The 25,197-nt window shown below is 38.0% G+C and overlaps 1 long non-coding RNA gene across 2 annotated transcripts in view; it reads left to right on the forward strand.

The window, feature by feature from the left end:
* The window catches only part of LOC146404669 (uncharacterized), a 106,315-nt gene extending 82,041 nt beyond the window's left edge, over positions 1–24,274 (forward strand). For both annotated transcript variants that reach the window (XR_014839645.1, XR_014839646.1), the window contains 4 exons: positions 17,589–17,744; positions 17,858–17,936; positions 19,455–19,528; positions 20,643–24,274. This is a non-coding gene — a long non-coding RNA (uncharacterized LOC146404669). The remainder of the gene's footprint in view (positions 1–17,588; positions 17,745–17,857; positions 17,937–19,454; positions 19,529–20,642) is intronic.
* Positions 24,275–25,197: the final 923 nt, after the last annotated feature.

Below are 25,197 nucleotides of genomic sequence, written 5' to 3' on the forward strand. Positions count from 1 at the left end.
TCAGAACTACAGCTGCTGGCCTACACCACAGCCACAGCAAAACCAGATCTAAGCCACATCTGTGACCTACACACACTGAACAGGGCCAGGGAATTGAACTTGCATTCCCATGGGTACTAGTCAGGTTCATTACTGCTGAGCCACAGAGGGAACTCCTTTTATTCTTTTTTTTTTTTCCTTCTTTTTCTAGAGTTTTCTCATTGCCCCAGGAACTTTGTTGCCCTCTGCTCTCTCTTCATACAATACTTTTCCCTTATTTTACTGAAGCACTTTTATCATTTAATGGCTCTTTTTGTAGGTTCTCTTTTCCTCTAGACACTAAGTTTATTGTAGACTTTGCCTCTGCAGTAGTCAATGCTGATCAAATAAATGAACGACCCCTTCTTTATTTTAGAAAGAAGCAAGAAAGAAATTGGGCCATACAGGCAGCATGTGGAAATTCCCTGGCCAGGGATGGAACCTGAGCCACAGCGAGAGTGCCAGATCCTTAACTTGATGCTCCACTAGGGAACTCCCCAGACACTATTTTTAGGCTTTGACAGTATTTTTAAAGATTCATTAAAGTAATAAATATAATAATGAAAAAAAGGAAAGCATAGATTTTTTTTTTAATTTATTCTTCCCCTTTACTCTCTCTTCCCAGAAGTAACTATTGCAGCATTTTCCCTTTTAAGGCCATCTGATGATATTTTATTATATACTATTTGTGGCCTCTCATAAACAATGTAATTATAATACCTAATTCATATTTTACAAATTTTAAAAATATATCTTATTTCTCTGTTGTGAACATGGTACTAGCTCTTTCCTTCTCCCTTTTTGACCTGCTTATTTTGCATAATTAATAACTAAGTAATAATGATCTAAGCACATTTTGTATTTCCTGATAAGAATGTCTTAAATCTGTAGAGACAACAAGCCAATGTTCTGTCTCTTATCATCCCCACTAATTCTCTGCCACATTCTTACATTTACATTTTAAGATTTATTTGCATTCTTACATTTTAAGATATGTAAACTTTAAATTCTATTTTCTAAATACAGTTACATTCTCTTGTACATTAACATTCAGGGATCCTAAAAACAAAACAAAACAAAAGCATCAAAAACGAAAAACAAAAACAAACAAAAAAACCTTTTGGAGCAATATTCCAATGAGGATTATAATTTCTGAGATCAGACTTACCAAATTTCCTGTCTTTTCTTACTTCTATTTCTATGGATTGTTGTTGCCTTTATCTTTGTTGGCAATGAACTTGCTATTTCAAAGGAAATATATATATATATATATATATATATATATATATATATAAATAAACCTCTCATTATTGAAGAAGACATTATTTACTTACTATGCAAGACATAAAAACTTTGCCACCAAGTTTGTGTTTTTGAAATGAGGATTTCCTGGAGTTCCCGTCGTGGCTCAGTGGTTAACGAATCTGACTAGGAACCACGAGGTTGTGGGTTTGATCCCTGGCCTTATTCAGTGGGTTAAGGATCCTGTGTTGCTGTGAGCTGTGGTGTAAGTCGCAGACGTGGCTCGGATCCCGCGTTGCTGTGGCTCTGGTGTAGGCCAGTGGCTACAGGTCTGATTAGACCCCTAGCCTAGGAATCTCTACATGCCACGGGAGCAGCTCCAGAAAAGGCAAAAAGACAAAAAAAAAAAAAAAAAGGAGGATTTCCCAAATATCCACGTTAATTATCTCTTCATTTATTTTTTGACTTTCTCTGTGTTTCCTTGGAAATTTTTCAGAAGTAACTGTTTTTCGGATACAATACTGTTCTTTCTTGCCTTCTGTTTTCAGTTTTACTGGTATATGTTTAAATAATCCTTTCACGGAAGTCCTGTGGCTTTTAAGCTTGGTGTACCCTTCAATGTCTACAAATTCATTTAATTTATTCTCACACTTAATTGAGAGTTTGGCTGGGTATGAAATTTACCTTTTAAATTTCATTTTACCTTTTAAAATGATGGAAGCATTGCTCTATTGTCTTCATCATCAATCATCATAAAGGGAGTGTCAGTTTGACAAGGTTCCCAATCTTTCTTTGTGTTTCACTAAACCAAAGTATGGAAGAATACTGAGGGGGTTATTCTGCAGAATGTCCTACAATCTGGGCTTGTTTGATATTTTTTCTCATGATTAAACTGAGGTTACAAATTTTTGAAAAGAATACTGCGTAGGTGAAGGACCTTTCTTGTGTCAGTATATCCCCTGATATCGCTGGTGATGTAAACAGAATCAGTTGGCTGAGGGACTGTATGTCAGGTTTCTCCACTGCATAATTCCTATTTTCCCTTTCCCTACACTAGTCTTGGGGAGCTACTCAGTATGTCAAGCCTGTGCCCTAAAGAAAAGGGGCAGGAATTAAATGCTCATGGAGTGGGAAATATCTAAATATGCTCGTAATTTAGAATTCTATAAAGGAAGTTTTGGCAATTTTTAATTTCCAGAAACATTCTTTCTGCCTTCTTCTTCTGCTTCTAAAGCTGCATCTTCTTGCACAATAATCATCAGTCTTTTTGAGAATCTTCTTCTTTTTTTTGTCTTCTTAGGGCTGTACTTGTTCCCAGGCCAGAGGTGGAATCAGAGATATAGCTGCCAGCCTACACCACAGGCACAGCAACACAGAGCCTGAGCTGCATCTGGGACCTACACCACAGCTGACGGCAATGCCAGATCCTTAGCCCACTGAGTGAGGCCAGGGATGGAACCATGTCCTCATGGATCCTAGTTGGATTTGTTTCCACCGAGCTGTGATGAGAACTTCCTTTTTGAGAATCTTGATTTGACTCCTTTCCTGTTCTAGTCTTGTAATTAATCCTGCTTCTTTTGCAGCTCTCTCTTCATCTCTAGGGCAGAGAATTAGGTCAATTATTTTAGTCATGGGGCTGGGTTTTCATTGCAGTTGTATAGATATTTTCTTCCTCAGAAGCCAGAATGCAAGGTTAAGTATGGTTTCTGTTTAGGCCAGTGGCTCATGGTAGGGGGTTCATCATGGCCAGCCAGAAATTCCCGCAGTTGCCTAATTAAGGAGTACATCTTGAGGAAGGAGAGAGTTGTACTAAACTTTGCTCCCACATGGATGTATCTTTACCTGGGTTTGATTTCCCTCTCTTGGGGCCAACTCCAAGCAGACACATGGGAAGTCCTGAGTTTTTCCATCTCTGTTACTCTTTTGTGCTTTGTTTTCAGTCTTTCATCCAAGTGGCCTTCACCCTGATTCCTCACTAGTTTTTAAACTGCTCTTCTCTGGCCTTTGATCTGAATATAAAAGTTATAGCTGATATGTAGGGAACAGGAGGTCAGGAGTCCAGTAACTGCCCTGATGACCTCTTGATGCTCATGCCTGCCTTTTGCGTTTTTTGGTTGCAAAACTGATACTTCCCTGGGCCTCCCTTTGTAAGAAATGGTCCCACTACTAGTGTTTTGGGCTGTGGATTTCACAGCTCTGCACTTTTGACAAATCGGAAGGTACTTGCTTTTTGTGAATTCCTCAGATATTCTCTTCTGAGAACTTATTTTTGAGTGTTTGATGGTATGGCACATAGCAGGGTACACATTGTAGTATAGCTATGAATGGAAGTATGTACATATCTGCCACACACATACATATACACCATTTTTGTGTGTATGGAATATTCTAATCTTTCAATATGACTTTTGGAAGGAGGATATTAGATGTGAATGCATTATTTGCAATCTTGAATTAGAAATCCACTAAGGTATTTTTTTGGCCATGATCACGTTATATAGAAGTTCCCAGGTGAGGGTCCGAACCCACACCACAGCTGCGACCTGAACCACAACAGCGACAAGTCTGGATCCTTAATCTGCTGAGCCACCAGAGAATTCCTAAGGTATTAAAACAAGGTTGTGCCACAGAAGAAAATGAAAATGTCATAAAATTTAACGCTATGCTGAAAGGGTTTGCTGCCTAGGTCAGTCAGTCCCTGCAGTGAGATAAACATTTCCTGCAGTAGGATCCATTTGGGAGTGGGAATATGCCATATGCATGAGATTTTTCACAGACTTTTAAGAATGACTCTTTCCGTGGATCATGCGGATTTGTCCTAATAAGCACTCTTCCCAAATCCACTTCTTCATCCTTCCCCATTCTCATCCAAAGGCTTAAGTCAGAGGAATCACAGGTATAAAACTTATGAATCCCTACATTGCCATGCAGACAGGGTCAAGGTCAAGGTCAGAACAAATGTGATATTTTAAATAATAATAAAGCAACAGAAAGGCTGCACAAAAAGAAATGAACAGCCACCTTTATTACTGTACAGAGGGGGAGTTGTTTGGAGAAGTTGTTATGGCAGGGTTACCATGTTTATTACTTTCAGATGGACTAATTTTATTTTAGGAAATCAACCTAATAATTGTGCTTTGCTTTATTCGTGTTCACCTTATTTGTAATGATTTCCCAGGCATGTGCAAGTGTTGATTGCATTAAGTCCAACGAGAGCATTTGTTTCAGCTTAATACTCACACGTCCCCAAGAGTGAGTTGCTTATATTTAAATACAATCATGTGAAGAAACCCATAATTGTTATTGCCCATAAAGGCATGTGAAAACGGTAAAACAGAAGTAGTACTTATCGATCTCTTATAAGCAAACGCATAATGCATTACTTTAAGAGGCTCCAGCAGAGGAATGTCTGGTACAAAACTATTATATGTTCGGTTCCCTTTCTACTGAGTGGCCCTTAAATGTCTTTCTGAGAAACATCTAGAAAAAATAATTTTAATTCTGTGCATTTTGATACTTATAGTATCTTGAAGATAACACATGGAGATTTCCAGAGTTTTATTTCCAAGCATGTATTCAAGGCTATTGCTGTTATTAATTTTATTATTTTTTCCCCACAAAAAAATTATTATTTTTTTTGATGGAAGTAAGTTTTTGAAGTGATATATGGGCAGTTCTAAGGTTATTAGAGGACAGAGACTATCAAAACTAAAGAGTACAGGCATCATTGTGAGTTAGAAGATGTTCATGATTCAATTTCTAGTAGAATCCTTTTTGTTCTTCTGGGTGGAAGTCTCTTTGTGGATCCAAAAAAACGTTGGGCATTTTGTAATGCTTTACTAGTGTATGGTGAGTGTTGCTTTATAGGATCTGACATGAACCATGACAAACCTTTTTAATTCTATTTTTCCGGATAGAATTCCTCACTTTGTATCTCAGGCTGCGAATTGTCCATGCCTCTCTGCAACACTGGAACATGTCTGAGTTTTTATTTTATGTCATGACTGAGAGGCCACTGTTAGATGAGAGAAGGCTGGACAATGCTGCCAGAAATTGAATATAAGTAATCTAAATGAGAAGCTAATATCCGTAACCCACACCTTACATCTCCCCCACAGCAGGGAACCATAGACAGAAGGACAGGGCAAGGTAACCTTTTAAAGTCCCGTGCTGTCTCCCAAGTTCCCTTTGTGCTCAGAGGTAATAAGCCCAACTAGTATCCATGAGGATGCAGGTTCAATCTCTGGCCCTGCTCAGTGGGTTAAGGTTCCAGTGTTGCCGTGAGCTGTGATGTAGGTTGCAGATGTGGCTTGGATCTGGTGTTGCTGTGGCTGTGGTCAACTGGCAGCTCTTGCTCCAATTTGACCCCTATGCTGGGAACTTTTATATGCCACTGGTGCCACACTAAAAAGCAAAACAAATAAATAAATAAAAATAAAGTCTTGTGATGTCTTAAAGGGAGCACCTATCTTAGATGTTTTCCTGCCTGGAGAGAGAGGAGCATTCATTCTTGTTTTGTTGTTGTTGTTGTTGTTTTTAAGCTCTATTGTAGTTGACTCACAAGGTTGTGATAATTTCTGCTGTATAAAAGTCATTCAGTTACACATGTCCACACATCCATTCATTCTAATGTCAGAAACCTCGTTTCCTATTTTATGCTATTCAGCCTAAATTTGGGTCATGCTATTTGACTCCATGACCACTGGCTTTACCTTCCAGGCAACGCCTTTTTCATTTTTTTTAAGTTAATCATTTTTACTTCACTAGAATTCTTTGGTGCAAGCTATTATATCATCAACTCATCATATTCGACAGGGAAAAAATTATATTTGATATGAAAAACCTAAGAGTTCAGTAAATATGCGCTTAGGTAGTAAGTAAGAAGGAATTTTATTGGCCCTAAGGTAAAGATAGGATTTCCTCAGCATGATTCACAGATGGATGCATTGACGGATCTTTTAAGCTGAACATGTGGTCACTTTGTGCTGGGATATGACTGCTCAGCCAGTGACACACTTACTGATCCAAGTCCATTGCTCCACAGGAGATGCAACTGCTACCAAACACATATATGGAAATATCCACAAATGGAAGTATCCAGAGAAAGCTATATTTTCACTCAGTAACAGGGTTCCTAATAGAGTTCAGAAGTCGGCTGAAAGTTTGCCTAAACAATGAGCATGAAACAGAGCTCCAAGAGTTGTCTTAGCCACTGAAAAACTCTAAGTCCCAGGAGGAGAATAGCAAGCAGATGTCAAACATCCCTAGGGCGTGTTTACAAGCTTCGGATCATGCTCCAAAGGCAAGTTCTTGCCTCTGTGGAAACCTTACCCTGAGATTTTAGTTTATAACCTTTGGACATGTTCATTGGCTCATCTGTCTGTAATCCCAAACCTTTACTGACCTCTATCTAAAGCTGTGCCCCAGGCATCTTTGAGGAAAGATGTTAGTGAACATACAACCCGAAAGGGGAACCCCAGCCTGATTTTCTGTGATTCTTTCCAGGGAAACTGCATCTGGGATATGCTGGTGAGAAAAGATAGTTTTGATATTGTACAAAAAGCCTGAATGATGAGCTGTTGCTTCCCTGAGAATAAGAAGCCAGAATCACATGCGTAGCTATTTTATTGCAAGGATCTCATAAGCTTTGAAAGGATGCTCATAGAAGGCTAATGGAAAACTTAGCTGTGGGTTGAATTTCAGTTGGGATAACATTTTTTTTTTAGATCAACATTATCAACTCGCCTTGTTTACAGGTAATGGACCTCTCTTGGAGAGTGTTTTTTCAGTGTATTTATTTTCATTACTAAGACAAAGCATGTGTACCTATAGTGTTAGAATAGGATTAGAAACAGTGAGATTTGGATTTGGAAAGACTTAGGAAAATGTGTGTAGCCTTGGGAACATTGAGATAGGCTTCTGAACAGTAGGATAGTCCCATGACTGTAGTTAAGTAGCTTAGAGAAAGTAGGATAGCGTTAAGAACACTGGTGTAACCTAGGGATATGTGGATAGAACAGTGGGTCGTTTGGGGAACAGTGGAATGGCCTTAGAAACTTTGGGATAGAACACTGGGATAGGTTGAGCCAGGTGAGGCTGAAAGATTAACCTCTCACTGAACCAGTGTGGTTAAAAGAAGCAACAATTGTGTATAGCTTGGCACCTTCTTGTGATGAAGTTGGACATTTTACAAAAGGGGATTCTTTCCTCTCAATTTAATAGACACATCCCCACTGTGTATGGTAGGTCATCGCTACTTAGATAATGAAGTGGTTTGATTTATATGTGCAGCATTTTAGCTGCTTAGTAGTAATTATTAGACATAACCAGATCGCTTTAATGGTGATAAAGAGCACGCATTCAGAGTGACACATAATGAACAACTAACCGGGCATGAAGCTGTGTGCTAGCTTTTCACATATTATCCAATCTTCAAAGCAACATTAAGAAATAAGCATCACTGGATCCATTTCAGTACTAAGGAAATCACAAGTTACAGGTAAGCAATAAAAACAAAGATAAAACCAATGGGACCTAATTAAACCCAAAAGCTTTTGCACTGCAAAGGAAACCATTAAAAAAATGAAAATTCAACCCACGTAATGAGAGAAAATCTTTGCAAATGATGCAACAGACAAGGGCCTAATCCCCAAAATATACAAACAGCCCATACGACTCAATAACAACAACAACAACAAAAACAAAAACCAAACAACCCAATTGGAAATGGACTGCAGACCTAAATAGACATTTCTCCAAAGAAGGCATATAGTTAGCAAGTAGGCACCTGGAAAAAAAATGCTCAACTTCACTAATTATTGGAGAAATGCAAATCAGAACTGCAATGAAATACCAGCTCACACCAGTCAGAATGGTCATCGTTAATAAATTAACAAATAGCAAGTGCTGGAGAGGGTGTGGAGAAAAGGGAACCCTGCTTCACTGTTGGTAGGAATGCAAATTGGTACAACCACTATGGAAAACAGTGTGGAGGTACCTCAGAAAGCTAAATCTAGAACTACCATATAATCCAACAATCCCACTCCTGGGCATATATCCAGCCAAAACTATAATTCAAAAAGATACATGCACCCCTATGTTTATTGAAGCACTATTCACAATAACCAAGTTATGGAAACAACCTAAATGTCCATTAACAGAGGAATGGATTAAGAAGATGTGGTGTGTATATATATATATACACAATGGAATACTACTCAGGACAAAATAATGCCATTTTTTTTTGGTAGCAACATGAAGTTATCTGTTTTGTTTTTCCTTTCTGTGTTTAGTGAATGAAGATCCTGGATTTTATATCTTGTCTCTTCACTGAAATTTCTGAATATTACTAATGGCCTTTCAACATTCCCTGAGCCATATTTACTTTCTTCTCTAATTTCCTTGCTTTCTGTCTCTGTTATGGTATTTTCCATGATCTAATTTATTTGTCTTACGGAATCAGAATTTTTATTTTTTTTGGGCAAAGATTTGTCTACATCACAAGACATCTACCATAAGACTTTTCAGGAGAGTTGGGCACTTTTCATATAGTGAAAGTAAAATAAATTCTCATTCTAAGGTTCACTAACATATTAACCAGTATTTATTATAAAACAATTATATGCACTATTCTGGTTATGTATTGTGGGCATAATATAGAAAAATATGAAATTTTGAAAGAATAGTACCATTAAGCAGTCTACTTTCTTGATTATTTTAATTTGAAAGAACCAGACCAATTCGCGGTCATGAATTAACACATTGCTTTAAAATTTTATATTTTGGAACTCAATTTTATCAGCTATACATCTATGCATATATGTGTATACATAGATGTGTATATAAGAACATGAGACAATTTGTACAGTATTTTCCAAATTATTTATGTATGTCTTAAAGATTAAAGAGATTTGTCTGTGAAGTTGTTGGATCTCTGGTAGAAATACGCAAGGCCAGTTTCGTGAAACCTCATTAAAATTAAAATGCAAGGGAAAAAATAGTTTTAATTAGCCCAGTTTGGATTTCTCAATATTTTGTTTGATAATATTAGAAATTATATTTGGCTAGGGAATAACAATTGTTTTGAATTATGCACTCTTCTGAATCAAGACAGTGGTTTAATGAGTTGTTAGCTCATGAAGGATTGTTACGAGTTTATAGACTGCAGAGGATTACCACTAGGTAATGTTGAGTGAAAACCGTAATTTAACAGACACAAAAACAAAGAATAATTTTGCAAGAGCCTTTTAGCAAAGACTGTTTCGTAATGAACATATCTGAGTTTGCCACAACTTCAGTTACTTCCAACTACCCATGGAAAAGAGGGTGAGATGGAAAATACAGAAGATGGCCATCTACTTGCAAAAGTACTTTCACAAGGCAATGATTTGTGAATAAACTTAAATCTGGTAGTCATTACTCCTGTAGCTTTTCTTGGCTCAAGAAGATATGAGTGACTTTTGCAGTATACATTCCCTAAAAGAAGTTGTTTGCATTGTGTCCTCTGAAGAAATAGATAATTTAGTCTTGACTTTTATGCTTTAAATTCCTTACCTCACTCAACACAGTTGCAATCTTTTGAGGAGAAATGTCAGTGCAATGTGCAATAGAGGGCTCAAGAAACACCTATGGCTGTCTTCATCTCTGATTGGTTGGTGGAGATGATGTAATGCAAATTAAGATAAACAAGAACATAGTGAGCTCTAACTTCTGACACCGGGAGACAAATACACTCTGGTCCACTTCTCCATTAAAACACTTGTCAGACACAGGCAAGAACAGCAGAGAGTTGACCTCTGACCCATGCTGCCCCTAGGGCTGGGGTCCCAGGAAGGCCAGGGGAGAGGCTCCTGTGATTAGCATTCTGACTAATATTTTCAGCAATAGCAACGACTTCTGCTTTGCTACAGTAGAAGAGGCACTTTACCTTTTTCTGCATGGTGAACTAAAGAAACGCAAAGAGTAAAAAAGATCTCATTTTTTTTAGGCTGAAGTGAATCAGGAACAGGAGTTGAGAGTGGTTCCTAAATGACTAACGCTATTCTAAGCAGTTTGTGTAAATCACCTCATTTAATTTACACAACCCTGTGGAGCACATGCTACTCACTTAACTGTTTCAGAAATGAGGAAACTGAATCAGGGAGACCTTAACTTTCCTACTGAAATTAACACAGCTACTGAAGTGGAGTCAGAATGAAGGCTTTTAGGCCCAGAGGAGTAATTCTAAAGTCTGCAGTCCAGATTTCCGTGTGCTCTGTGTGTGTGGAGAGGGGGTAGGGGAGGTGGGGGGGTGGGTAGTGGTGGTGGTGGGGTGGTAAAAAAAGAATCCCTAATATTTATAGAATGCTTCTTGTATGTCACATTGCTGTCCAAAAAGCAGATCATGTGTTAACTGACCACATCCTGGCAGCCCCCTCTGAATTGGTGCCCAGCTGCCTTGGAAAGGGGGTTTAAAGCCATGAGGTGTCCCCAGGCAGCACATTTGCCATTATTCGATGAACTCATTTATCCCCCTAAATCTCCATAAACATAAACCCCAGTCTCATGGCAAAAATTAGGAGGGAAACTGTGTTTATAGAGCATAGGTTTCAGAGTGAGAAAGTGCTGGGTTTGAATCCCAACTTTGGCATTTGCTAGATGACTTTATATAACTTAAAATCTAGGATAAGTAATACATTGATCAATACAATGGACTCAACACCTATTTTCAGTACCTGGAGTAACAGCATGATGCAGTAACTATGAATCATCTCGCACAGAGTTGGACAACAGAGACATTACAAATGATTACTGTTATTTATAATAGAAGGAAAGCATGGATCACTGTTTAGGTAGAAGATGTTCTTATCTCTTCCTAAATTCCATTTCTGAGGATTTATAAGTTTAAAATGCGATAAAATAACAATGGCGTCTTGTGTCCTATATTGTTGGAATCCATCCTAGCTGATACGATGTGACATCGAGGTCTTGTAAGAAACTCGACTTTTAGGAAGCAATAACCAAAATTACAGAAAGAGTTGGACATCCTCACTTTCACAGTGAAATCTTCAGTTTCACATAATTAAACCTTCAATGCTATTTTCATTTCAACTATGAAGTTTCATTTCACTTTATCTCAGGTGTTAGTAACTTTTACTTTTATTTTCCTTGAAAAAAAATCTCAAAATGTATACAGATAGTTAATGTTATCAACTCTGTAAAGAAGAAGAGAAAAATCCTCTCTTTGAAAAATATTCCAAATTAATTAATTAATGCTAATCTTCCATGTTGAGGTATTCATTTTAGAGAAGTAGGAAGTAACTAGCTTGCCTAGCATCAATGACATGATTTAATATTAGTCATCATTCCAAAAATATATTTAAATGAACATTTTGGGGAAGGTAATTAAACGATTACAATGTGAAATGATGTCTCTTAGATATAGTAGGTCTTTATTTTCTAACAGTTTTATTGAACATGATTTTATGGGTTGCCTATAATCCGGAATAGAAATTGTTATCAATAAAGACATGCCATTAATCTCACCATGACAATCATTAAGATATATTTGCCCTTTAAGGGCATTCGTTCTGATTCTCTTCATTTCGTCCAACAATAGATGTCAATAACTTACACATGTTTAATGAATATTATTACAAGAATTCTTTTCTTATTGAATTAGAGCAGTCTTTGGGGGAAAATGTGCTTTGATGTATTTTTATTTTGTATGTATCAAACAACATGAATATGAGTTTTACTACTTTTGAAAGATAGGTAGACAAGTAGAGTACATAGTTGCATAGCGGTCATCTACAATTGACTATATATCAGAAATTTATAAAATGACTAAGAGATGCATTAATTATTGTGGCATTAAATGTTCTTTCATTCATTTTGAAAGCATAGCTTAAAATATATTTAATTTTTAAAATATGACACTTTTTTTTAAAGTTTGCTATCTTTAGTGTGTTTGCTCTCTTTAATGATTTTTCCTAATTTTAACAAAGAGGGAATCCTCTAAATTATTGGGATTAGTTTTTGCCTTGTAATGTCGGATGATTAATACCTTCATGAATTAAATTTATTATCATTTTAGAATCAAACAAAAGCTTTATTAATGAGAAAGCCATCAAAGAGAAATACAAGAAATATTTTCATTGAGAGTAACTTTTGGGTATAATCAACAGATCAGAGATGAAAGGATGTTTCTTCTTAACAGTAAAATAAGGATCACTCAAAAGAAAACTGTTCGGGAGTTCCCGTCATGGCTCAGTGGTTAACGAATCCGACTGGGAACCATGAGGTTGCGGGTTTGATCCCTGCCTTTGCTCAGTGGGTTAATGATCCAGCGTTGCTGTGACCTGTGATGTAGGTCGCAGATGCGGCTCAGATCCTGCGTTGCTGTGTCTCTGGCATAGGCTGGCAGCTATAGCTCTGCAATTAGACCCCTAGCCTGGGAACACCCATAGGCTGCAGCAGCAGTCCAAGAAATGGCAAAAAGACAAAAAACAAACAAACAAACAAAAAACCCAAAAAACTGTGTTCAAATTAAAGAATCTTTCTTATCTTAAATTGTACTAATTTTGTGGGGGGAGAAAAAAGGAACAATAGGAAAACGATGTTTTTCATTTGATTCACTTGCCAGGAAATTAATTCAATGAAGAATGCTGGTCTCAGGAAAAGGCCATGCTAATTCTCTAGCCTCTAGTATAGTTAGAAACTTAGGTATTTTCTAACTCTTACCCCTCCCCCTTCTTATTCTCTCTAGATTGTGAGTTCGTTGATGTTCTTGAATACATCTTATACACCATTTATTTCCACAGTTTCTAGGAAAACACATGACAGATAATAAGCTTTGAGCAGTTTATTTATATTTTTATTTGTTATGAATGAATGGGTATGGGAGTAGAGCTTACTGCAAATGTGCATGATCTGAACATATTGAAGTAGTAAGTTGTCTTCACTAACTTGAAGATCTAGAGTCATAGCTCATCTAAGAGAGAAAGAAAAAAAAAAACAGTTTTCTAACCTAGAATCCAAATAAACATGGACATGTAGGATCCAGGAAGAAGAGAAATCTACCATGGATATTTGAAGAGTAAGGTGGCTTTCTATAGTGTCTAATGCATGCAAATTTTACCAAAACTTTGATGATCCCATCTTTGTTTGACAGGTATTTTTGATTGTAGATTTTGAAGTTCTGAGAAAAAAGAAGAAGAGGGGAGAGGAGAGAGGAGGAGGGGGAGGAGGAGAAGAAGGGGGAGGAAGAAGAAGGAGGAGGAGAGGAAGGGGAGGGAGGAGGGAGAGGAAGAGGAGTAGGAAAGATCCACTTGTATCAGTATTCTTTTATAACTCAATGGAATTTATTAGTACAATGACTTTCGAATACCCAGAGAGTTATCTTCATTGGTTAATTGGTTAATCCTCAAATGGATAATCCTCACTGCTGTCACATTTTTAGTTTTACAGTTTAAGATACTTGAACTTTCGCTTACTATTTCACAGCTATAAATTGCTAGTATTCATCTGATATGACTGTTTAGAGGATTAAATAAATACTTATTTCTCACAGTGCTTGTCCTTATTTATTCATTCAACAATTATTTTAGTGCTAAGTAGGTACCATGCCATATTCTAGAGGTCAGAGTACAGCAGTGGGTAAAAGAGATGATACTTACTGACCAAAATTATATTCTTCCTACTTAAGACACTAGATTCCTTATCCTTTGCCATTAATTTATCAAAATATTAAGTGATTTTTGGATGGTAAACTGATCTATTGTTTGGATAAATCCTATACAGATCTGGTATATAACCTTTTATATGTTTCAGGGTTCTATTTGATAGTATTTGTCTTGTCAAGGATTTCTACATCCACATTCTTACAAGATTTTTTAATTTTCTTTCTATATTTTAAGAGGTCAAGAATTTTGTCTTCATGTGATACATTCATCTGATTTGGGTATGAGGCAATTATTGCCTCAGAATAAGCTGGAAGGTATCTCCTCCTTTTCTACTTTTTAGATGAGTTTGTAAATATACTACTAATTTTCCTTTATACTTGTTATAAGTTTATCAGATTTTTAAATTCTTCTTGAGTAAGTTTTAGTAGTTTGTTTTTCTAGAAATTTATTCATTTAATATCCACTTAATATGAACTTTAACACACAGTTGTTTATATCATTCTCCTATAATCTTTTAAAAAATTTTGGTGTCATTAGTAATGCCTTCTCTTTTATTCCTGATATTTGCAATTTCAGTTTCTTCTCTTTTTCTTTCTCTTTCCTTTTTGGACTTTCTGGCTAAATTTTGTCAATATTATTGATCTTTTCAAAGAGCTGACTTGATTTTTTGATGATCTCTATTGTTTTCTATTCTTTATTTTAATAATTTCTGCTCTAATATTTATTGTACATTTTCTTTTGCTTTCCTTAAGTTTACTTTTCTCTCTTTTTTTTTTCAAAGACTTATGGAGGAAAGTTAGGTTATTGATTGGAAACATTTCTTGTTTTATAATATTATTTAGAGCTTGAATGTCTCTGTAAGCCTTGCTTTAGATGAACTTAAGAATTGGCATGTTGCATCTTCATTTTAAATAATCTCAAGTTATTTTTTAATCATTTCATTTCTTCCTTGATCCACTTGTCATTTGGGAGGTGTTAATTTTTGCATGTTTGTGAATAACTCAAATTTCTTTTTTTTTTTTCCTTTTATGTCTGCACCTGTGGCATATGGAAGTTCCCAGGCTAGGGGTTGAATTAGAGCTGCAGCTGCCAGCATACACCACAGCCACAAGCAATGCTGGATCCCAACCACATCTGTGACCTATGCCTCAGCTTGCAGTGATGCTGGATCTTTAACCCACTGAGCAAGGCCAAGGATGAAGCTGCATCCTCATGAAAACTATGTCATGTTCTTAACCTACTGAACAACAATGGAAACTCCTCAAATTTCTTATTATTATGCACTTGTATTTCACTCTATTGTGGTTGAAGAACACACAGTGTATGTTTTGAATTCTCTTGAATGAATTTGTTTTATTCTCTAGGATATAGTCTATCCTGGAGAATCCTCCATATGCACTTGAAAAAAAAAGTATATTCTGTGGTTGTTAGGTAAAAAGTTCTATTTATATCTCTTTGGTCTAGTGGCATTATAGTAATGTTCAAGTCCTCTTTTTTTTTTTTTCCATATTTTACCTAGTTGTTACATTAGTTCTTGGAAGCAAGGGTATTGAAGTTTCCAAATATTATTTTTGACTGTCTAACTCTCCCTTCAAATCTGCCAGATTTTGCTTCATATAATTTAGGGCTGTGTTGTGAGGTACACATATGTTTATAATTATTATAACTTCCTCATATATTGACCTTCTTATTATAAAATGAATCTCTACTTCCAATGATGTATTTCTTTTAAAGTCTATTTTTTTTTCCTGTTCCTAGTATAGCTCTTCCAACTTTCTTATGGTTGCTACTTGAATGATATAATGGGCTGAATTATGGTCATCCAAAGATATCAGAACCTAATCCCTAAAACCTATAAAATGTTGCCGTGGTAGAAAAACAGGTCTTTGTAGATATGAATAAGTTAAGAAATCTGACAGGAGGAGATTATGCTGCATTATAAAGGGCCCAAAACCCAATCACAAGTGTTCTCATAAGAGAGAGAGACAGAGGAAGACTTGGACATACAGAAGAATGGGAGGCAATGTGGCCACAGATGCAGAAATATGAGTTATGTGATCAAAAGACAAAAAAAAAAAATTGCTGGCAGCCACCAGAAGCCAGAAGAGGCAAAGAATAGATTCTACTATTCTGCCTCCATTGGGAGTGCAGTCCTTCTAACACTTTGATTTTTGTTCAGTAAAACCTATTTGAGACTTCTGACTTCCAGAATTGTGAGAAAATAAATTTGTGTTGTTTTAAGCTAATCAATTTTTGATAATGTTTTATAGCAATCATAGGAAACTAACACACTCAGAGCATTTTCTATGCTTTGGTTCAATCTATTTGTCTATTTGAATCTAAAGTTTACCTCATGTTGGTTCTTGGATCTTGGAGTTTTTAACAGTCTGAAAATCTTTATTTTGATATATCAAGACCTGTGGGATATAGCAAAAGCAGTACTGAAAGGGATTTTTATAAATTTGGATGAATTTATTAAAAAGGAAAACATATCTAAGATCAATATAAGCTTCCACATCTACCTTTTCTATTTCATTCCTCAGACTTTTCTACGTTTTCATTTGTTTCAAGAGACTGATTATTGGAATATTTTTATGATGGTTGTTTAAAATCCCTCCTAGATAATTCCAACATCTGCTTCATCTCAGTGTTGGCATCAGTTGATGATCTTTTCTCTCAGATATTATTTTCTTGGCTCTTGGGGCGACAGGTGATTTTTAATTTTATTATGGACTTTGAGATGTGTAAGAAGACTATGAATACAACTTGCATCTTTAATTTTAGAGATAGTCACCCTGTTATGTTCAGCCCTCAGATCTTGGCCTGCCTTTGTAGGTGGTAGTTTTAATGACCACTTCGTTGTCAGAGCCTTTGTGGTACTCTTCTTATCTGCTCCCTTTGTTGGTTGCTGCTTGGGTTCTCTCACTGGTTGCTACTGGTGCTGCCTGAGATGTCAGAGAGTCTCCAGGTGAGACACTAGGTGCTTCTAAGTGGGAGAAGGGAGTATCTGGCTCATGTGTGCTTCCCAAGTTGGGCTGCTTGTTGCCTTTCCCTTTGGCTGCCAAGTGTTTCTTGGTGGTGGAGGAGATTCTCAGGTCTAGTGGGTAAGAACCCTTCCTTTGGTATTTTACTGCCAGCAGGGCTCATAGTGAACCCCTGGGCAGTGTTGATGGGGTCTCTTGATTTTAACAGCTCATCTCCCATTTATTATTTATTTGTTCATTTGTTTGTTTTTTGCTTTTTAGGGCTGCACCTCCCGCATACGGAAGTGCCCAGGCTAGGGGGTGAATCAGAGCTACAGGTGCTGGCCTACACCACAGCCACAGCAACGCAGCATCTGACCTACATCTACAACTTACTCCACAGCTCACGGCAACGTGGGAGCCTTAATCCACTGAGCCAGGCCAGGGACCAAACCTGCATCCTTATGGATACTAGTTGGGTTTGTTACTGCTGAGGCACAATGGGAACTCCTGGTCTCCCATTCGATCATAAGAAAGAATGAACATACCTGGGCTGCATTATGTGTCTGCATTGGAGTTCAGAGAACTATCAAGACTGAGTCACTTTCTTCTCCTGGATGGACTTATGTGATGACTTGCCACTGTGATACCCTTCCAGTGCCAATGTTACTAACATCTTTCTCTTAATCTTTCCTTCCTTCAGACTCTCCTCGGTTGCTTCTTGCATTATTTCCTGGATTTAAAGTTATACTTAGTGGGGAAGAATGGGAAGAAAAATATCTATGCCATCATGTCCAGAACAGAAATCTCCATCTATATAATTTTTGATTTCTACTAGTTGCCTAAAACAAGAAAACAGGTGAAATCAGCTTTATTAATATGTTTTATTTAATCTAATATATCCAAAATATTATTTATTTTATATATTTGATTGATATATTGATATGTTTTATGTTCTTGTATTTCTCACAGCTGCCAGCCTACACCACAGCCACAGCAATGCAGGATCTGAGCCATGTCTGCAACCTATACCACAGCTCAGGGCAACGTTGTATCCTTAACCCACTGAGCGAGGCCAGGGATTGAATCTGAATCCTCATAAATGCTAGTCAGGTTCGTTATTGCTGAGCCATGAAAGGAATTCCAAGATTTCTTTTCTTTCTTTCTTTTTAAAAAATATTTTAACAGAGTATAGTTGGTTTACAATGTTTTGTTAGTTTCAAGTGTACAGCAAAGTGAATCAGTTATACACATATATCCATTCTTTTTCAGATTGTTTCCCCACATAGTCTATTATTCCAACATTTGCATCATAAAGGTCCCAGGAGAAGAGAGAGAGAAAGAGCCTGAGAAAATATTTGAGGGGATTATAGCCAAACACTTCCCTAATATTGGAAAGGAACCACTCAAGTAGAGGAAACCAGGGAATCCCATACTGATGGGATTTCTTGATTTTGTCATTTGGTGTCCCATTCAATCATGGGAAGGAATGAATGCTTGCTAATACTGGCTGATAATCAAAATTTAAGAAGGTGATGTTTGGAGCTTTGTTCTTGTGTTCTCTTTCAACTGTGAACTGGATATGGTGATTGAAACCACGCTAAAGAACTCTTAGAAAGAATATAAGCGATAGAATCCCTGTGTTTAGGGGATCTCAAGTTTATTTCAACCATGACCTCTCAATTGTTTCTCATACGTTTTGCCTTATGTGCTTATATCTGGCAGTTTCTTGCATTACACAAGACAGGGAAGAAACGTTTATTTCTCACAGAAATTGGTGTAGGGCATCTAGTAAATTAAGTTCCAGGGATAATTTGGAAAGAAAATTAAAATTTTTGACATGAAGGACCTTCTTTTTTTGTCTTTTTAGGGCTGCGCCTTTGTCATATGGAAGTTCCCAGTCTAGGGGTCAAATTGGAGCTGTAGCTGCCAGCCTACACCAGGACAACAGCAACGAGGGATCCAAGTTAGGTCTGCAGACTACACTACAGCTCACAGTAATGCCAGATCCTTAACCCACTGAGTGGGGCCAGGGATCAAACCCGCATCCTCAAGGACACTAGTTGGGTTTGTTATCACTGAGCCATGATGGGAACTCCACATGGCTTTCATTTGGACATTAATGAGAAAACTATGTGTGTGTTCTGTGCATGTGTGTGTGTGTGTGTGTGTGTGTGTACTTAAGTAAATTCTTAATCCAGAGTTAGTTTTCTATTTCTACCTACCACATGTGGAATCAACAGCTTACATGACAGCCTCTTAGCTACTTGAAATATCCTGGAATTTTAACTCTGGTAATCCTCCTTCCCCCAAATGATAGTTGGAATGTCACAACAACCCAAGTCTTATAAAGCATTGCAAATCTCAAATATCAATGTTCTTTGGCTAATGTCTGCTTATTTATGGAGACATATATAGGTTTAGCCAATGTATAGAGATATAAAAACATAGATGCAGATGGAAGGTTAGATATAGGTGAGGATTTTAAAGATAGAGCTATAAGTGTATTATATTCCTGATTACTCAGTCCAATCTACGATTTTCCTTTACTTAGATTACTTTTCTGTAGATTATTCCCAAAATTGGAAACCAAACTCAGCATAGACCGTTTTTAGCCTACAATTCAGTCCCCAGACTTTTGAGGTATGTTTGTTTTGTTATTTACTTATTCGGAAATTTTACACAACAAAGAGATTTTTACACTGTTTGAAAAACCAATTTTGAGTGAAGATTTAGATTGTGGCATAGCTGAGTTGATCCAGTATTTCTGAACCTTTGACTAGTTAAGTCTGTCTGCCGTAGTTGACACCACGTGTTTCCATATGGTAATTATACAGGCAGGTGCCAGTTACCAATTTGGCTATTTTATATAAGCAATTAAGATATGCTCCTTCTGCTATTTGAAACCATTTTGTTCAGGTACATAAAACCTTAGATGCTAGCAATATTTCCCCATGCCCCCCATTTTAAAAGACCACTCTAAATGATCCTCCTTAATGAAATTTTGTGGAGGGCCCATCAAGAGCATTCCACTGTATTAGGTACACTCCTAAGATAATTCCACCCATTACCAGAGATGAGATTTCCTATATGAGAATTATGGTCTCTTCAGACCAAATGAGCTTACGGTGAATCCCATTTCAACTGAGCGCTATTTGGGTTCTTGGTATCAATCATTGCATGAGTGAGCATAGTCCTTTTTAAAAAGAAATCATTACTAATTTTTAAACAATTTGAGAGGGAAACTGCAAAGACTATTGAATATTCATCAGTTTTGGAGTTAAGACTATCTCATTATCTTAACCAGGCCCTTCACCAAATTCCCCCTGGAATCATTGTTAGGAGGAATTATACATCTATCTTTTCCTGCTGGCCAGATCAGACACATTTTTGTATCAATGAAGTCTGTTTCAAAGGCACATTGCCAAAAGGATAATGTACCACAAACAAAATAAACAAGACGGAAGATAGGATATTAAATATTGGCAGAAAAGTGGAGAGTTTGCAGAGGACGAGCGAGTTCTCCCCCCAGAACCATGCATGCTCCCTCTGCCAAAGCATACCATGATATCAGAAGCCTCAGAAGATTTTTGCAAATTATTTTAAATAATAGATATTATTACAAAATTCGACATAGTCATATTACCCACAGCAAATATACACAAGCATGCATCGTATCAACCAACCTTAGGATTTTGAAGTTTCGCAAACATAATTTGAGACATTTTTTTCCCCCTTCAATCCTCATCTCTTTCAGAGCTCAACTTTTTCAGAGAGCAACGTACTAAAACTTTCTCACACAGATTCAACATCAGCTTCAGCAGCTGTCTCCCTGTCACCAACAAAAACAACAAAATAAATTATGCATCGTGCTTTTTAAAAATTCCTGGGGACAAACGTGATTCGATCAATTTAAGACCCCAGTGAAAGTGGCACTTTAATCTACGACCTCTGCTCTGCATGTCAATGACATATGCTTATCGTGGGAGGAAGCATTGCTTGGAGAATGAAACAGAAAGAAGACATTGACAGCGCAGAGAAAGTTGTCTGGGAATACCCAGAGAGGCATAGGAGGAAGTAACTGCCCCTGAAACTGGATGAAAGATGTGGTCTTTATAGAAATAAGGGGAAAACTCCTGGATGCTCCTATGACAACCACCATGAACAGAGTGTTTTCGTCAACGAGAAAATGATGTTCACATAAACGGAGGTGAGGATGAAAGACTCTGTAGCGAAGAAAGAGAATGCAGGCAAAGACATGAGTGAAGCAGAATTTAATACACCACATCGTAGGGAATTTTGTTCGGACACAACAGGCAGAATCACATATGAAGGATATAGACACCAGGACAGGGGATTGGGGTAAAAATAAGAGCAGCAGGTATTGAGTAAGTGAGAGCATGAGAAACCAAAACCAAAGAGAAAGCAAGCTGGTGTGTCCATCCTAAGTTGGCATTGCCAAGAAATGTAATCAGAGAAAGAGCTTAGAAGAGGAGCAGTGAAATACTTAGAGGAGGAAAACCAAGGGGTCCCCATGGCTCTCGGTGGATCTCAGTGGGAGAAGATCTCTGAAAGTAATGAGGTGTGGGCAGTGTAATTGAGAAGAGAACAGGAGGGAACTAAGATCCATGAATAACCAACGTAGGGTTAAGAGACCATTTGACAATTATTTTGTAGTAACTGGCTGGTGATAATTGGAGCTGGGAAGAAAATGGGACGCCTCGAGTGTCTCTAAAGCCAAAGCAGAGGACAGCGAAGGGGCTGAAACTGTCACAAGAGACATGGCATCTTACAGCTTTGGATTGAAAGACGTAGAGTTTTGATTTTTAGCAGCTTTGGTATACTTTTAACAGTGACACTCCTACTCCTGAGACAGAAGCCTGAGAGTTAGATTTTAAAGGTGCAATGCCCATTCCTCTTTGTGGTTTTCACACAGACACAGGACTGCACCCCAGACACGTGCACGATGCATGGTCACACTGCTGAGCTCACGTCAATGTGATATCTGCTCATTAGGTGGTCCAGTTCTAGCTCTGGGAATGAAATGATCATCTCCTGGAGAAATGGAGGAGAAGGGTACTTTTAATACAGCCTATTAAGTAGGCCATTGCCATCCCCGTAATGTAAACTGAGTAATGAGGGAACATATAGAAGAGATGCCATTAGTGGGCATGGGCAGGAAGTGCCATGCTGTTCCACTTAATTAAATAATTTGTTTCAAAGAGGGCTGCTCCCTATATCATGCCAACGTTGCCATCATTTCAGGTGAGTGCAGCTTCTACAGTGGGAGGTCCTGCCATTGCCAGTTGCACAGTAATTTCCTGTCTGTCCCTCCTTGCTGTGAATTCTGCCCTCAGCCTTCCAAGGACCCCTTCCCTGAACTTGTCCTCAGGAGCCTCCTTCTGATTGTTCTTACCGTTCCCTTCCTAGTGCGGGGAGACAGGACACATCCCCCACTATCTTCTTCCAGATTTTTTGCAGTTCATGTGCTTCTCCTTGCCTTTTTGATTCAAAAATAAATTATGAGTAAGTGTGAAGAGCAGCATACCATGTATTTTTCCTCCTTTCCTAAAATACTCAATTTGTACATAGATCATGAGACCTCATCATTCATGCCCCTCATTAGATTCGGAAATGACCCGATTGCAAAGTGGTATCAAATATGCCATTTTCTGTAGGTATGTAGGTAGGTATATATTTTGGCCACGCCTGTGGCATGAGGAAATTCTCAGACCAGGGCTCAAACTCGAGCCTCACAGCAAGTGACAATGCTGCATTCTTACCCCCCTGAGCCACCTGGGAACTCCCTATTTTATTATTTGATTTTGTTCTGTTTTATTTTGCATCACGCAACATTTGCTTCAGAAAGGATGGAATAAGAAGTAGTGGATAAAACATAGAATTCACTTCAGGTTTTCCTGCTCAGCTATATGGAACTTTTGGTTTTGTAGCACCTGGGAAAGAACGAGTGCTGCACGCAGATGCCTTTTCAATTATTTTGAGTATTTCAATGCCATGCATCTAGATGCTATGGTTTCTGGACTGTTCTTTGGATACCTCATGCCAGAACTTTATGTAATAGGTGACAGCCAACTTAAAAGTGGCAGTTTTGATAAATTGCTGCTTATGATAACATTTCCCTCCGACATGAGTGACTACAGAGCCGTGAATGCTACCTCAGGTGATGTGTCTGAAGAGAGCAATTGTATGAACAGGAAAGGGGTTTACAGTAAGCAGCACTGAATTTGAGCCACGTGAATCTACCATGAAGAAAAAAATTAGCATTGTTTGGTCATATGAATATATGACGCACATTGCAAGGCGGTAATCGTACTGGAAAGCATTTCCATTCATGATCTTATAGCCATTACAAAAGCTACTCAGTAAATTCTTCGGTGACCCAGCATTCAATCTATCTTGCATATGCTCCACCCACAAAAATTGCTGGGATGTGAAGGTCCGTCTCAAATTTGAAAACATCAAGCCTGCCGTAAAACCATAGCTGCTAAGAAACAAGTTTAAAAGTGGCTGGAAAAGAGATTTCTTACAGAAGCTTTGTATAGGGTTGTTTTTCATCACATCAGTCTAACTACAGCAAAAGAACGGTTACAGAGACAAGAGAAAAAATATTTTTGCAAACATTATGTTTCAATCTATCGTCACATCAGCTGTCCTCCTTTAGAAACAGTTCTGCATACATCCTTTACTACTGAAAGTGACAGGGGACAAATCTGCTCTGGGGCAGAGAATGCAGTGAGCAGTTACTTACACAGATTTGCGTGTACTTGCCAAGACCCCTGCTGCTTCTGCTGCGGTGGTCTGTCGTGTGACCTTGCAGGTGAGGCCTGGCTCCAGTCTTGACCGTTAGCTCTGCTGCCTTCTCCTCCGAGCTGGAGTAGGTACTTTGTAGCACTAACATCAGGCTTCCCCACCTGTAAAATGGAACATTGACATCGAATAGCCGGATCTACACTGCAGGCCTGTTATAAAGACCGGATGAGAACACGTGCCTGAAAGCATTCTGGGACCTGCAGAACACTCTGCTGAGCTCTGATTCCAGGATTCACCAGGGTCACCTAGGATTTGTCTCATTTTGCTATACCTAATATCCTTATCTGGACAATGGTGAAAATAAACATGTCTACCCCCAAAGGGCTATTGTAAAGTACTGCATAAAACATTGTGGGTGAAACATTTAGCAAAGTGTCTGATCTCTTGTCATAACCCAACCCACATTCCTGGAGTTCCCAGGTGGTTCAGAGGGTTCAGGATCCGGCCTTGTCCCTACTGAACCCAGGTCACTGCTGCGGTGTGAGTTCTATCCCTGGCCCTGGAATTTCCACATGTCCCCGGCAAGGCCAAATAACAAATAAATAACCCAAAGCATTATTCTGCTATTATCCTTCTTGTCTAGCATTTAAAGTTATCGGGGGAAATAGTTTAAGTGAATTGTAACCATTTATGTTTCTTTGAAATGCGTATTGTATATACTGGGATGATTTTTACGGTTCTTACCACATTTTGCAGTTAAATGACACATATTTCGGCAAAGACGATTTTCCTGTATCAGGGTACTGCTTGAATTCCTCTTTTACATAACAGAGAGAAAGCTTGCTTTATTGATAGGTTGCAGTTAACCTCACTTAGATTACAGCATCCTATGCAATAGGCATTAAAACAACACAACTAATAAGGGCCTAGTCTTTTTGTTTCTTGCCTTTGTTACAATCTCTCGGTTCCACTGCCCTTGGCATAACTCAGGTAGCCTCCCAGGAAGGCCAAGACTAAAACGGTGGTGAAGAAGTGAAACACATCTCCACTCCGAGTTTTAACCAGATTTCCGCCATTTAAAAATGATGATTTATAGTTCCGAGTCCTCAGTTTAATATGCATTAAGAATTCAAATGCTGTTGCGATAATTTTTTAGTAAAAGCTGCTTTTGAGGACTACCTTTGCACATTTTCTTCACAAGCAATAATTCTTCATCTAGGGAGTAATTTATTTCTTCTGGTTTTAATATGTTACAGATGAATGGCTGTATGTCTTTCCTGTTAGAGCATTACAAGACAGGCCACTTTTGCATTAGGCTGGTACTACAACAGATACCTGTGGTGCTCTTCATGGTTCATGTGGTACTAATTTAAATGGGAAGTTGCACATATTTCATTGAAACACTTGGTAAAGCCAGCTTTCACAGAAGGGTGCAAATGATGGACTGTTCTCTGTGTGCAGCTGAACTGCTCTAAATGTGTCAGAGAGGGTTATGGATCATTTCACTCACCCATCAACTCTGGTCCGCTGTGTGTACAAAT

This window comes from Sus scrofa, chromosome 3 (genome assembly GCF_054392235.1).
Source record: "Sus scrofa isolate SSC_HxYL_T2T_F1_AM1 chromosome 3, Sscrofa_HxYL_maternal_Yorkshire_Landrace_v2.0, whole genome shotgun sequence".
NCBI classification, from domain to species: domain Eukaryota; kingdom Metazoa; phylum Chordata; class Mammalia; order Artiodactyla; family Suidae; genus Sus; species Sus scrofa.